The 14,249-nt window shown below is 38.4% G+C and overlaps 1 protein-coding gene and 1 pseudogene across 9 annotated transcripts in view; one reads left to right on the forward strand and one right to left on the reverse strand.

Moving 5' to 3' along the window:
• The window catches only part of DOCK3 (dedicator of cytokinesis 3), a 525,841-nt gene that overhangs the window by 82,074 nt on the left and 429,518 nt on the right, over nt 1-14,249 (forward strand). The gene's annotated exons all lie outside the window — the stretch shown is intronic.
• LOC121494908 lies at nt 727-1,736 on the reverse strand (annotated as a pseudogene).

Below are 14,249 nucleotides of genomic sequence, written 5' to 3' on the forward strand. Positions count from 1 at the left end.
TCTGTGTGTCTCTCATGAATAAATAAATACAATCTTTGAAGAAAAAAGACAAAAACAAAAAGGAGGAAAAATATTTTTGGTGAAGCTATTGAAATAAAATGTTTATCTTTTAAAAACAAAACAAAACAAAACAAAAAAACAGAACTACCTATGACCCAGCAATTGCACTACTAGGTGTTTACCCAAAGGATACAAATACACTTATTTGAAGGGGCACATGCACCCCAATGTTTATAGCAACATTATCAACAATAGCCAAAATATGGGAAGAGCCCAAATGTCCATCAACTGATGAATAAAGATGTGATGTCTGTATAAAATCAAATATTACTCAGCCATCAAAAAGAATGAAATCTTGCCATTTGTAATGATGTGGATGGAGTTACAGAATATAATGCTAAGAGAAATAAGTCAGAGAAAGGTTCACTCAAATGTGGAATTTAAGAAACAAAACAAAGAACAAAGGGGAAAGAAGGAAAAAAAAGGAGGCAAATCATAAGAGATTCTTAACTATAGAGAACAAACTGAGGGTTGCTGGAGGGGAGGTGGGCAGGGGAATGGGGTAAATGGTGATGGGTATTAAAGAGGGCACTTGTGATGAGGTCTGGATATTATATGTAAATATTAAATCACTAAATTCTATTTCTGAAACCAAAATTACATTGTATGTTAACTAGAATTTATTATTTATTTATTTATTTATTTATTTATTTATTTATTTATTTAGTGTGTGTTGTTGGTTTTTTTTTAATTGAAGGTCCCTTACTGGTCCTGTTTCCATGAGTGCCAAGACCAGGGGAAAAGGGGAGGGGAACCAGGTGGCGCAAGGAAGGGTCATCTCCACAACATTCCATTTATAAACAGAACTAAACAGACAAGCACAGAGTCACTATTGTGGTTAGAAGTTGACAGCATGGGAAAAGGGAGGAACAGGTGAGGAGCTGGGGTGTTGTTAAAAAATAATACAACACCCCCCCAAACTGGGGTGCCTGGGGGGAACTTGGTCTGCTTCAACCCAAGAGGAATCAGAAGATCAAAAATGGTTTGGGAAAGCCAGAACCGTCAGGGATAGAGGGAGGAGGAAGGTCCAGAGGGTGAGGGGGCTGTTTGGCAACTGGGGTGAAGAGATTGCCCTCCCCCTGCTGGGATCCCCCCAGCCCCTCCGGTCTGGCAGGAAGGGGGCAGCTCCAACCCCATGGGCTGGTCTGGGGCTGCCAGATGCTCCAGGCAGGGGGCTGGAGGGGGCTCACAAAGGCTTGCTCTCCAGAGAGATGATGGCACTGCTCCCCCCAGTTTCTCTGTCAGGGTGCAGTGGTCCTTGACCTCCTCGTAGCAGTTTGCTTGTAACTCATGCTTGAACCCGGTCAGCTCTTTCTTGATGGCATCCTTGGAGCTGGCATAAATCATTTTGCTCGTAAGGGGTGCAGACTCAGGTGCCCAGAAGATAAACACCAGGTCCTTCTTGCTCTCATAGTATGCATCATAGAGGGCATAGTGGCAGTCCTTGTCTGGTAGCATCTTGACAAAGGTGGTGTAGGGGTCGTCGGCAGTCTGGCCCACATCACCGACCAGGATCTCCTTGCCCTCCTCGAGGATGATGTTCTTCTTGTCCTCGCTCAGGCAGAAAAGAACTGTCTTCTTGCGCTTCTTCACCTCCTCTGGTGTTGAAGACTTAACGCACCTTCATGTCATTGAACACTTCTGACAGCATCAGAAACCGCCACGCTAGAGGCCATGTTTCCGGAAGCGAAAGGGAGATAGCAAAACGGGTCAGAAGAGATGAGAGCCGCTGCAGCTGCCACCAGGATCCAACTGAACCTGTTAACTAGAATTTATTTATTTTATTTTATTTTTTTTTTAGCTTTATTTATTTTTTTTTTAACTTTTATTGGTGTTTAATTTACCAACATACAGAAAAACACCCAGTGCTCATCCCGTCAAGTGTCCACCTCAGTGCCCGTCACCCATTCCCCTCCAACACCCGCCCTCCTCCCCTTCCACCACCCCTAGTTCGTTTCCCCGAGTTAGGAGTCTTTATGTTCTGTCTCCCTTCCTGATATTTCCCAACATTTCTTTTCCCTTCCTTTATATTCCCTTTCACTATTATTCATATTCCCCAAATGAATGAGAACATACACTGTTTGTCCTTCTCCGATTGACTTATTTCACTCAGCATAATACCCTCCAGTTCCATCCACGTTGAAGCAAATGGTGGGTATTTGTCGTTTCTAATTGCTGAGTAATATTCCATTGTATACATAAACCACATCTTCTTTATCCATTCATCTTTCGATGGACACCGAGGCTCCTTCCACAGTTTGGCTATTGTGGCCATTGCTGATAGAAACATCGGGGTGCAGGTGTCCCGACGTTTCATTGCATCTGAATCTTTGGGGTAAATCCCCAACAGTGCAATTGCTGGGTCGTAGGGCAGGTCTATTTTTAACTCTTTGAGGAACCTCCACACAGTTTTCCAGAGTGGCTGCACCAGTTCACATTCCCACCAACAGTGTAAGAGGGTTCCCTTTTCTCCGCATCCTCTCCAACATTTGTTGTTTCCTGCCTTGTTAATTTTCCCCATTCTCACTGGTGTGAGGTGGTATCTCATTGTGGTTTTGATTTGTATTTCCCTGATGGCAAGTGATGCAGAGCATTTTCTCATGTGCTTGTTGGCCATGTCCATGTCTTCCTCTGTGAGATTTCTCTTCATGTTTTTTGCCCATTTCATGATTGGATTGTTTGTTTCTTTGGGGTTGAGTTTAATAAGTTCTTTATAGATTTTGGAAACTAGCCCTTTATCTGATATGTCATTTGCAAATATCTTCTCCCATTCTGTAGGTTGTCTTTTAGTTTTGTTGACTGTATCCTTTGCTGTGCAAAAGCTTCTTATCTTGATGAAGTCCCAATAGTTCATTTTTGCTTTTGTTTCTTTTGCCTTCGTGGATGTATCTTGCAAGAAGTTACTGTGGCCAAGTTCAAAAAGGGTGTTGCCTGTGTTCTCCTCTAGGATTTTGATGGAATCTTGTCTCACATTTAGATCTTGTTAACTAGAATTTAAATAAAAACTTGAAAAAATAAAAACTTTAAGTTTTAATGTAATTTTATGGATAAGAAAATTTGCGTCTTTCTGATAAGAAAGTCTCCTTGTGACTATAAAGACTATTTCTGTTCACTTTAAGAAATGATTTATGTATGATTTATGTATGATTTATGTATTTGTCACAGAATTTCAAATCACGGTACTTAGTGTACATTTATATAATATAACTCTGAACTCTTAACTATTACTTTTAAATGCTTTTGGAAGATTTTTAATTATGTTTGCAACTTAAGTTAATGTTTAAAAGTAATTAAGAGTTTCATAATAATCATTTGCTCTCTACCATGTTCTGGGCAATAGTGGTAGATATTATACATTCATTATTTCAGCTAATACTTAATATGACCTGTGAAACATTACTGCCTCCATATTTATTTGAGGAAACTGAACCTTATGAGAGTGAAGAGAAGATAGGCAGTATGTGGCAGAAAGGATTCTGCTTGTCTGCTCTGAGTAAGCTATTTGGAATTCATTGAGACTCTAGTTTTGGAAAAACAACTATTTCTTGAGATTCACTTCTAAAGTCTATTGAGTTGTGTAGGGCTTGCTGTTTCTCCAAATAGGTTACTTTCATAAGTGAACAAATAAACACTTAACAGGTGTGTTTATGAGGCTTTCTGTTTTTGGACATTTGAACAATAGAGGTTAGGAAGGTTTTCATTTGTGGAGTATTGTATGAGAGTTTGTTAAGTTACTAATATATTTTGGGTTATAAAAAAGAAGCCTCAGGATTTGAAGTTTAAATAGATATCTGTTTGCCTCCCTTGGATTTGTGGTGCAGAGGAGGATTGTAAATTTTTTTTGTAGTTTTGTGTTTATACTTGAAATCAGATTTATCAGGGGTTCAGAATGATGCTGATTATCGAAGTCTCATGAGATCTTTGATGAGTGGCCCAGGCATCTTAAACTGTTCTCTCTTCTCTTTGTACTCTCATTTCCTACCTATTCACTGCTGTTTCCTAGTATACCTTCATCAGGATACACCATTGGATTTGTGAATAGGATAAATGGAATGGATCTTGGGAGACCAGGGTTCTACTTCTAGTTCTGTTGTGGATGATTTATAACAGCATGACTTTGTGATGCCTTAGGTTCCGCTCTGTAAGATATGCAAAATAGCTATTTTTTCCATAGACATTTTAGGCTGATAGGTGAAGTTTGGGCTTCTCGCAGGAAAAGCACAGGTATGTTCAGATATGCTGGATGGTATTCCTCTCAATTTCTCTATTACACTTTGGGTGCTGCTACTAGGACTGAGAACAGATCATGTATCTTTGCATAACATCTTTATCTCTTTTTGTGCCAGGTCTTTTTTAAAAAGGTTTTATTTATTTATCAGAGAGAGAGAGAGAGAGAGAGAGAGAGTATGCGAGCATGAGCAGGGGGGAAGGACAGAGGGAGAGGGAGAGGCAGGCTCCCTGCTGACATGGGGCTCAATCCCAGGACCCCAGGGTCACGACCTAAGTAGAAGGTAGATGCTCAACTGAGCCACCCAGGTGACCTCTGTCAGGTATTCATTCTTTTTTTTTAAAAAAATATTTATTTTTACTTATTAGAGAGTGTGGTGTGGAAGGGTTGAGGGAGAGGGAGAGAGGGAGTCACAAGCAGACTCTACACTGAGCATGGAGCCCCTGTGGGAGTTGATCTCAGGACCATGAGGTCATGACCTGAGCTGAAACCAAGAGAGTTGGATGGATGCTTAACTGATTGCACCACCCAGGCACCCCAGGTCTTTTTAAAAGACTTTTAAAATTCTTTTAAAAATTGCCTGCCTTTTAAAAATTCTTTTTAATCATTCTTTCATTTATTATTAAATGTGACCATAAATTTACAAACAGTTTAAAAACAAATGTTACGGTATATACATCTAGATGAATGTTATGTTTAGAAAAGTCACAATGGTAGATTATATAATCATTCTTTCATTTATTATTAAATGTGACCATAAATTTAGAAACAGTTTAAAAACAAATGTTATGGCATATACATCTAGATGAATGTTATGTTTAGAAAAGTCACAATGGTAGATTATATAATTATATAATTAATACAAAGTCATGCTATTATAAATCATCCACAACAGAACTAGAAGTAGAACCCTGGTCTCCCAAGATCCATTCCATTTATCCTATTCACAAATCCAATGGTGTATCCTGATGAAGGTATACTAGGAAACAGCAGTGAATAGGTAGGAAATGAGAGTACAAAGAGAAGAGAGAACAGTTTAACAATGGTAGATTATATAACATCTAGATGAATGTTATGTTTAGAAAAGTCACAATGGTAGATTATATAATTAATTCTAATATTGAGCTTTTTTTTTCAAAAATTATTTGGAATGTCCCTCAAAATAATTTTACAAACTCCCAAAAGGATGAAAATTTGCTACCATATTGAAAGAATGTTTGGGAACTTTTGGGTTACGATGGAGTATTGAATATTCGTATTTGACTTTACTTTTTTCTGAAATACTACAGAATGAAAGTATAGAGGTTTAAAATTGCAGTGCACCCACAAGAATAAGCAAAGTTGGCAAGGCATTGGAAGAGTGGAAACTATGGCTTTACCCATCGAAGGTAACTGAATCCCAGGCATGTAGTAGAAAAAAGCTGGGAACCAACCTTCTTTATACTGCAGATCCTTAAAAGACAGGAATTGAAAGACAGGAATTTTGGAAATGAGGATGAAATTATATAGCTCTTCTTCTACCTTCATTTCATTTGGTGGCAGCTCCTCTCTTATCCTGGTACAAGGTAGTTTGTTTGTTTATTTATTTGAGAGAGAGAGGCGCAAAGGGAGAGGGAGAGAGAGCCCAAAGCAGACTCAGTATTAAGTACAAAGCCCAACACAGGGCTCGATCTCATGACCCTGAGATTATGACCTGAGCTGAAACCAAAGTCAGTCACTTAATTAAGTGAGCCACCCAGGTGCCCCATCCTGGTAGAAGTTTTGAGGTTTATTTTTGTTAGAGGATAAATAGAGCATTTGTGGGTTGGGAGACTTCACAGTTCCATAGGAGATAGGCTTTGTATTGAAAACTGGGGATTGTGACAATGTGCATGCTGAATACAGAAACTTCTAGCCTTCATCTCCCACCTGGCTCTGGAAATACTGGAAGTCAGACCTTTACCTTCCAAAACAAAAGATTAGAAGACTCTTTGGGGACAGTCTGAATAGGGCAAGATGAGGGACTTAGAAATATTGATTGTGCCAGTTATTGACTTATTGTCTCTGAATTCTGAACCTGCCCTTCTTAGCCCTTTTTTATGATGCTAAAGCTGGAGACTCTGCAAACCACATTTCTTCTTTGCCAGCTGAATATTTGTTAGGTTCTGCCAATAAAGAGGTACTGTAGGGAGACTACTTGCTTGGGTGATGAATGGACTTGGTTCTTCCTGTTTTTATTTTATCCCTGGAGTTAACTGCTCTTCACGCAGTTGGTCTCTACACTATTCTTCATGGCAAGTAGCAGTCTTGGTTTTGGTGAGTGGCCTCCAGCAATTACCACTGTAGCAGAATAGCATGTTTCTGCAGTGGCCCACCATTTCATCAAAGATCAGTATCTTCGCTTTTTAAGACCTGTTCTGTAAGTTACTAAGCTGTTTTTCTTGTTTACTTTTCTCTTAGCTGTAAAGATGGCAATATCTTTTCATAGTTGCTACCTTGGTTATATCTTAGAGTTCTCGTTTATATTTTAGTCATTTACCATCTTTTACCTATTAATGGTTTTTTAATAATAAATTTTTCTTGTTTGAAAGATTGGTTTTTGTCTCCTGACTAGACCCCAGTTGATACTCTGATATCAGGGTTTTCACAACAAATGGTAGTGAGATCTCTAAACAGTGAATTATAAGGTCAGCAAGATTCATTCACCCATGCATTTAGAGCTTTTAATATACTTTTGATTTCCTTTCTTTTAAATATGAGCAGACAACCAATGATTCCATGTATTTGAGGATGCCTTTAATATGAACAATGGCTCTTCTCCTTTCCTCCAAAAAAAGAAGAAAGAAAAGAAAAAGAAACTCATGGGAAGGAGACTACATAGGGTGGAGAAAACTTAGAAAACAAGCCTTGTGAATGATTTCCTCAGAGATAAAAGAAGACATTGCATTCATGAAACTACAACAGGATACTATTAAAAAGGAACATTAGACAACAGAGAGGAGTTCTTGGAAATTAAAAAACATGGTAGCAGGAATGGAAAATCTCAGTAGAAGGGTTGGAAAATAAAAAAAAATACAAGTCATAGAAGATTAGAGAAGATAAGACAATGCAAAGTCGGCTTTAAGAGGACATCAGTTGGTCTCCACCAACTGATTTCTATGATTCAGAAACATAGAGGAAAGAAGCTGAGGGAAAGAAATTGGCTATGAAATAATTCAGGAAAATTTTCCAGAATGGGAGGACATGGCTTTTCATATTGAAAGGACCCAGCAAATACCTAACACAAATGGATGAAAATAGAGCCATATCATTGTGAAATTTCAGAGTATTGAGACCAAGAAGATTCAGCTAGCGCTCAGAGATAGAAAAGAGCATGGTGTATACAAAGGACTGGACTTTAACTGTGGGAGACAGTGGAGTGATGTCTTCAAAATGTTGATGGAAAATGATTTATAACCTAGAATTTTATCAAAATCCAGCCAAACTTTGAATTGAATAGGAGAATATACTACATGTATTTTCCCAGTAGTTCATTTTTGTTTTTGTTTCCCTTGCCTTTAGAAATGTGTCTAAAAGAAGTGGCTATGGCCAAGGTCAAAGGGGTTGCTGCCTGTGTTCTCCTCTAGGATTTTGATGGATTCCTTTCTTACATTTAGGTCTTTCCTCTGTTTTGAATTTTTGTGTATAAGAAAATGGTCCAGTTTCATTCTTCTGCATGTGGCTGTCTAGTTTTCCCAACACCATTTGTTGAAGAAACTCTGTTTTCCATTGGATGTTCTTTCTTGCTTTGTCAAAGATTAGTTGACCATAGAGTTGAGGGTCCATATCTGGGTTCTCCATTTTGTTTCATTTATCTGTGTGTCTGTTTTTGTGCCAGTACATGCTATCTTGATGATCACAGCTTTGTAATAGAGGTTGAAGTCTGGAATTCTGGTACCCCAGCTTTGGTTTTCTTTTTCAACATTCATCTTCTATTTTGGTTCCATACAAATTTTAGGATTATTTGTTCCAGCTCTGTGAACAATGTCAGTGGTATTTTGATAGGGATTGTATTGAATGTGTGGATTGTTCTGGGTAGCATAGACATTTTAACAGGATTTGTTCTCCCAGTCTATTAGCATGGAATGTTTTTCCATTTCTTTGCGTCTTTCTTAATTTTTTTCATAAGTGTTCTATGGTTTTTAGAGTACAGAGGTAAAGGTACCGCTTTGGCTTATTCTAGGTATCGTATGGTTTTTGGTGCAATTATAAATGGGATTAATTCCTTAATTTCTTTTTCTTCAATCTCATTGTTAGTATATAGAAATGCAACTGACTTCTGTGCATTTATTTTGTATCCTGCCACATTGCTGAATTCCTATATGAGTTCTGGCAATTTTTGGATGGAGTCTTTAGGGTTTTTCACATACAATATCATGTCATCTGCAAAGAGTGAGAGTTTGACTACTACTTTGCCAGTTTGAATGCCTTTCTTTCTTTTTGTTGTCTGATTATTGAGGCTAGGACTTCTAGTACTATGTTGAACAACAGTGGTGAGAGTAGATATCCATGTTGTATTTCTGATCTTAGGGAAAAAGATCTGTTTTCCCCCACTGAGAATAATATTGGCTGTGGGCTTTTCATATATAGATTTTATGATATTGAGATATGTTCCCTCTATCCTTACACTGTGGAGAGTTTTTAATCAAGAAAGGATGCTGTATTTTGTCAGATGCTTTTTCTACATCAATTGAGAAGATCATGTGGTTCTTGTCATTTCTTTTCTTAATGTGATCTATCACAATTGGTTTGCAAATGTTGATCCACCCTTGCAGCCCAGGAATGAATCCCACTTGGTCATGGTGAATAATCCTGTTAATGTACTATTGGATCCTACTGGCTAGTCTCTTGATGAGTATTTTGACATCCATGTTCATCAGTGATACTGGTCTGTGATTCTCCTTTGTGATGAAGTCTTTGGTTTTGGGGTCAAGGTAATGATGCTGGCCTCAGAACGAGTTTGGAAGTTTTCCATCCATTTCTGTTTTTTGAAACAGCTTCAGTAGAATAGGTATTATTTCTTCTTTAAGTGTTTGGTAGAATTCTGGTGGGAGACCATCTGGCTCTGGACTCTTGTTTCTTGGGAGGTTTTTGATTACTGCTTCAATTTCCTTGCTGGTTATTGGTCTGTTCAGGTTTTCCATTTCTTCTTGTTTCAGTTTTGGTAGTTTATATGTTTCTAGGAATGGATCCATTGGTTTCAGATTGTCTAATTTATTGGCATATAGTTGCTCATAATATGTTCTTAAAATTGTTTGTATTTCCTTGGTGTTGGTTGTGATCTCCCCTCTTTCATTCATGATTTTATTAATTTGGATCATTTCTGTTTTATTTTAGATATGTCTGGCTAGGAGTTTTATTTATTTTATTAATTCTTTCAAAGAATCAGCTCCTAGTTTGTTTATCTGTTCTCTGTTCTTCTGGTTTTTATTTCATTGATTTCTTCTCTAATCTGTATTATTTCTCTTCTCTTACTTGGTTTAGGCTTTATTTGCTATTCTTTCTCCAGCTCCTTTGGTGTAAGATTAGCTCGTGTATTTGAATTTTTTTTTAAATTTATTATGTATGTATGTATGTATGTATGAAAGTCACACAGAGAGAGAGAGAGGCAGAGACACAGGCAGAGGGAGAAGCAGGCTCCATGCACCGGGAGCCCGGCGTGGGATTCGATCCCGGGTCTCCAAGATCACACCCTGGGCCAAAGGCAGGCGCCAAACCGCTGCGCCACCCAGGGATCCCCTTGTATTTGAGTTTTTAAAAAAATTTTTGAGAGAAGCTTGTATTGGAATATACTCCCTTCTTGGGACTGCCTTTCCTGTATCCCAAAGATTCTGAACAGGTTTTGTGCTTTCATTTTCATTAGTTTGCATGAATCTTTTTAATTCTTCTTTAACTTCCTGTCTGACCCATTCATTCTTTAGTAGGATGCTTTTTAACCTCCAGGTATTTGACTTCCTTCCAAATTTCCTCTTATGATTGAGTTCAAGTTTCAAAGCATTGTGGTCTGAAAATATACAGGGTATGATCCCAGTCTTTTGGTATCAGTTGTGACCTGATTTGTGACCTAGTATGTGATCTTTTCTGGAGAAAGTTGCATGTGCAGTTCAGAAAAATGTGAATTCTGTTGCTTTAGGATGGAATGTTCTGAATGTATCTGTGAAGTCCATCTGGTCCAGGTATCATTTAGAGCCCTTGTTTCTTTGCTGATCTTCTGTTTAGATGATCTATCATTCTAAGTGGGGTGTTGAAATCTCTTACTATTAATGTTTTATTATATGTATTTCTTTACTTTGGTTATTAATTGGTTGATATAATTGGCTGCTCTCAAGAGCATAAATATTTATGATTGTAGATCTTCTTGTTGCATAGACCCTTTAAGTATGATATAGTGTTCCTCTTCATCTCTTAATACAGTCTTTGGTTTAAAATCTAATTTGTTATAAGGATTGCTACCCAAACTTTCTTTTGAGGTCCTTTTGTATGTAAATGGTTCTCCACCCCGTCATTTTCAGTGTGGAGGTGTCTTTAGGTCAAAAATGAGTCTCTTGTAGACAGCATATGGATGGGTCTTGCTTTTTTATTCAATCTGATACCCTATGTCTTTTGATTGGAGCATTTAGCCCATTTACATTTAGAATAACATTGAAAGGTATGAATTTAGTACCATTATTACCTCTAAAAACCCTGTTTCTGTAGATTGTCTCAGTTTCTTTTTGGCCTATGTTACTCTTGGGCTCTCTCTTCGCTTAGAGGATCCCCCTTAATATTTCTTACAGAGCTGGCTTGGTGGTCACATATTCTTTCAGTATCTATCTGTCCAGGAAGCTCTTTGTCACTCCTTCCATTCTGAATGACAGCCTTGCTGGATAAGGTATTCTTGGCTGCATGTTTTTCTCATTTAGTACCCTGAATATATCATGCCAGCCCTTTCTGGTCTGCCAGGTGTCTGTGGATAGGTGTGCTGTCAATCTAATGTTTCTGCCTCTATATGTTAGGAATCTCTTGTCTTGAACTACTTTGAGGATTTTCTCTTTATCTCTGAAATTTGCAAGCTTCACTATTATATGTCAGAGTGTTGATCTATTTTTATTGATTTTGGGAGGGGTCCTCTCCACCTCTTGAATATGAATGTCTGTTTTCTTCCCCAGATTAGGGAAGTTCTCAGCTATGATTTCTTCAGATATACCTTCTGGCACCCCCTTCACCCTCAGACACTAAAGTAATTCTGATGTTGGTTGTTTTCATGGCATTACTGATTTCTCAAAGCTGCTCCTCATGGGCTATTAGTTTTTTTAAATCTTTTCCTTAGGTTCCTTCCTTTCTATCAACTTGTCTTTGTCACTCACTGTCCCCTCTGCCTCATTTACTGTAGCTGTTAGAGCATCCAATTTAGGCTTCATCTCAGAGTATTATTAATTTCAGCCTGATTGGTCTCATTTCTACACTGAGATTCTCTAGTGTCTTTTATGCTTTTTTCAAGCCCATCTAGTAACTTTATAATTGTTATCCTGAATTCTACCTATGACATTTTATGTAAATCCATATCAATTTGATCTGTGGCAGAGAGTATTACCTTTGGTTCTTTCTTTTGTTGTGAATTCCTCCTTCTAGTTATTTTGTCCAGAGAAGGATGAACATGTGAACAGAATCAAAAATATCAACCATGACCCAAGCAAAATATACACTAGACAAATCTGATGAGGTCAGGAAGGAAAACAGAACAGCAAAAGAAAAAGCAAAAGGGAAAAAAGCAAAAAGGGAGGAAGAGGGAATACAATCTCACAGGGTGGACAAAACAGGATAATCCATTTGTTCTTGAGTGTATTTTGGTCTCTGTATTAGCAGACACTAAATCTGAAGGTTGTAAATAAATCAAAACTTATACAAAAATAAAATTGAATAGAGTGAAATGAAGCCAAAAATGAAGTATATATCTATTAAATATAAATGTAAAAAAAAGTTAAAAAAAGAAACTTAAAAACGAAGAGTTGATAAAATAAGCTAGTTGAAAAGAGAAAAAAGAAAAAAGTAATGGAAAATTATAAATTGAAAGATAAATGAATCATGAGACAAAAGCCTTGAAGGCTATATATTATTTTCCCCTAGCTCTGGAGTTTTAGTCTTATGGGATCTGTAAATTTGCTGTGCACCTGTTTTTCCAGTTGGTCTTCTGGGGGAGGGCCTGCTGTGCTGCTTCTCAGGTGTCTGCCTGGGCGGAGTTGCACCCAACCTTGCCAGGGGGCTGGGCTCAATGTAAGCTGATCCTCAGTGTAGCTTTTGTTCTCTGAAGGCTTTTTGGTCTCTTTAGATGATCCAAATAAAAATAACCAGGCCTTGATCTCTAGCCCTATAGCCGAAAGATGGCAGTCCCCTCTCTTCAGTAAACCCTCAGGGATAAATGGTCTTCACTTTTGTGTGTGCCACAGTCTGCATACTCCTGTGGTACATGCTTATACCAATACTCCTGGGGAAAGTCGGAGTGTCTTGCCTTACTGCATTTTGTAGGGGGCTAGCAGTGAGAGCAGTGGTGGGATGTGCACGCACCTGCTCTCCCCTTCCCAGGGGAAGATGGAGGGTCCTTGCATTTGAGTCCTCTGCAGGTTCCGCAGGCAGAGAGAAGTCACCCAATAGGCTGGCTCCTGGTCTATGGTGAACAAAGTTGAGAACCCCCTCCTGGGCTCTCTGACCCCAGCCAGTTTTTCAGCCCCATTACCTGGGAACTCCACTAGCTCAGGCCACTGCATTAATTCTGTGACTCTAAGGATCCTGAGACCATACTGTCCCACCTAGAATTCTGCCCATTTCATCACCTGAGCACCTTTGAGGCAGGGATGTTTCTCACTGGAGTAGATTTCTAAGGGTTCTGATTTTGCCCTCGGGAGTGGTATCACTTTCCAGTAGCCTGTTTACAGAGGCTCCCCCCTAACGCTGCCGTTTATCTTCCCCGAGATTCACTTCTCTGCACCTCCTACCTTGCCAAAAGTGGTCACATTTTTACTTGAAGAGTTCCGGTATTCTTTTCTTACATCCCAGGTTGAATTCATGGGTGTTCAGAATGCTTTTATAGTTATCTAGCTAAATTTAAGGGACCAGCTGACACTCTTCTGTCATCTTGAGTGAAAACTTCAAGTACTCATTTTAATAGTGTTTATTTTAGTGCAGGTTTGCTGCACATTCATTCAGCTTCTATGTGAATCAGTTTTTTATTTTTTAAAAGATTTTGTTTATTTATTCATGAGAGACATACACAGAGAGAGAGAGAGGCAGAGACATAGGCAGAGAGAGAAGCAAGTTCCATGCAGGGAGCCCAATGTGGGACTTGATCTCGCGACTCCAGGATCACACCCTGAGTTGAAGGCAGACGCTCAACCACTGAGCCACCCAGGCGTCCCAGTCAGTTTTTAATTTGTCATCATTTTTGAAAGATGTTTTCCCTGGATATAAAAGTCAAGGTTGATGAATATGTTCTTTTAATATTTTAAATATTTTACTCATTAATTTTTGATTTCTGTAGTTTCTCTTGAAAAGTTACTGTGCATGTTTTGTTATTCCCGTAAATGTAATGTGGCTCTGCTCAACTCTTTAGCCTCTTGGCTGATTCTTTCTTCGGGGCTTGTTGGAGCATTTCCCTGCATCCTGTTTAGGAACTGGGCAGTCCCAAAAGTGGAGATTGTAATGGTAGCTCTCAGAGTTAATCTTTTTCTTCTTATCTCAGTGAAACTGTCATTTTTTTATTGGATCCCTTCATGGAAAGTCAGGTGAATGAGAATCTCATTTTGATGTTCTCTTTTCTAAAGGATTATAGTACTTCAGGTCTTATCTATGATAGTTGCTTTCCAGTGCTCTTACGCAATTGTTTCATGTATTCATTCAGGTTTGTATTCGTTAAATGCAAATAGTTTGTCAGGACTAAGACCAGAAGTTTATAAACTTTTGAATTCTA

Source organism: Vulpes lagopus, chromosome 7 (assembly GCF_018345385.1).
Source record: "Vulpes lagopus strain Blue_001 chromosome 7, ASM1834538v1, whole genome shotgun sequence".
Taxonomy (NCBI): Eukaryota; Metazoa; Chordata; class Mammalia; order Carnivora; family Canidae; genus Vulpes; species Vulpes lagopus.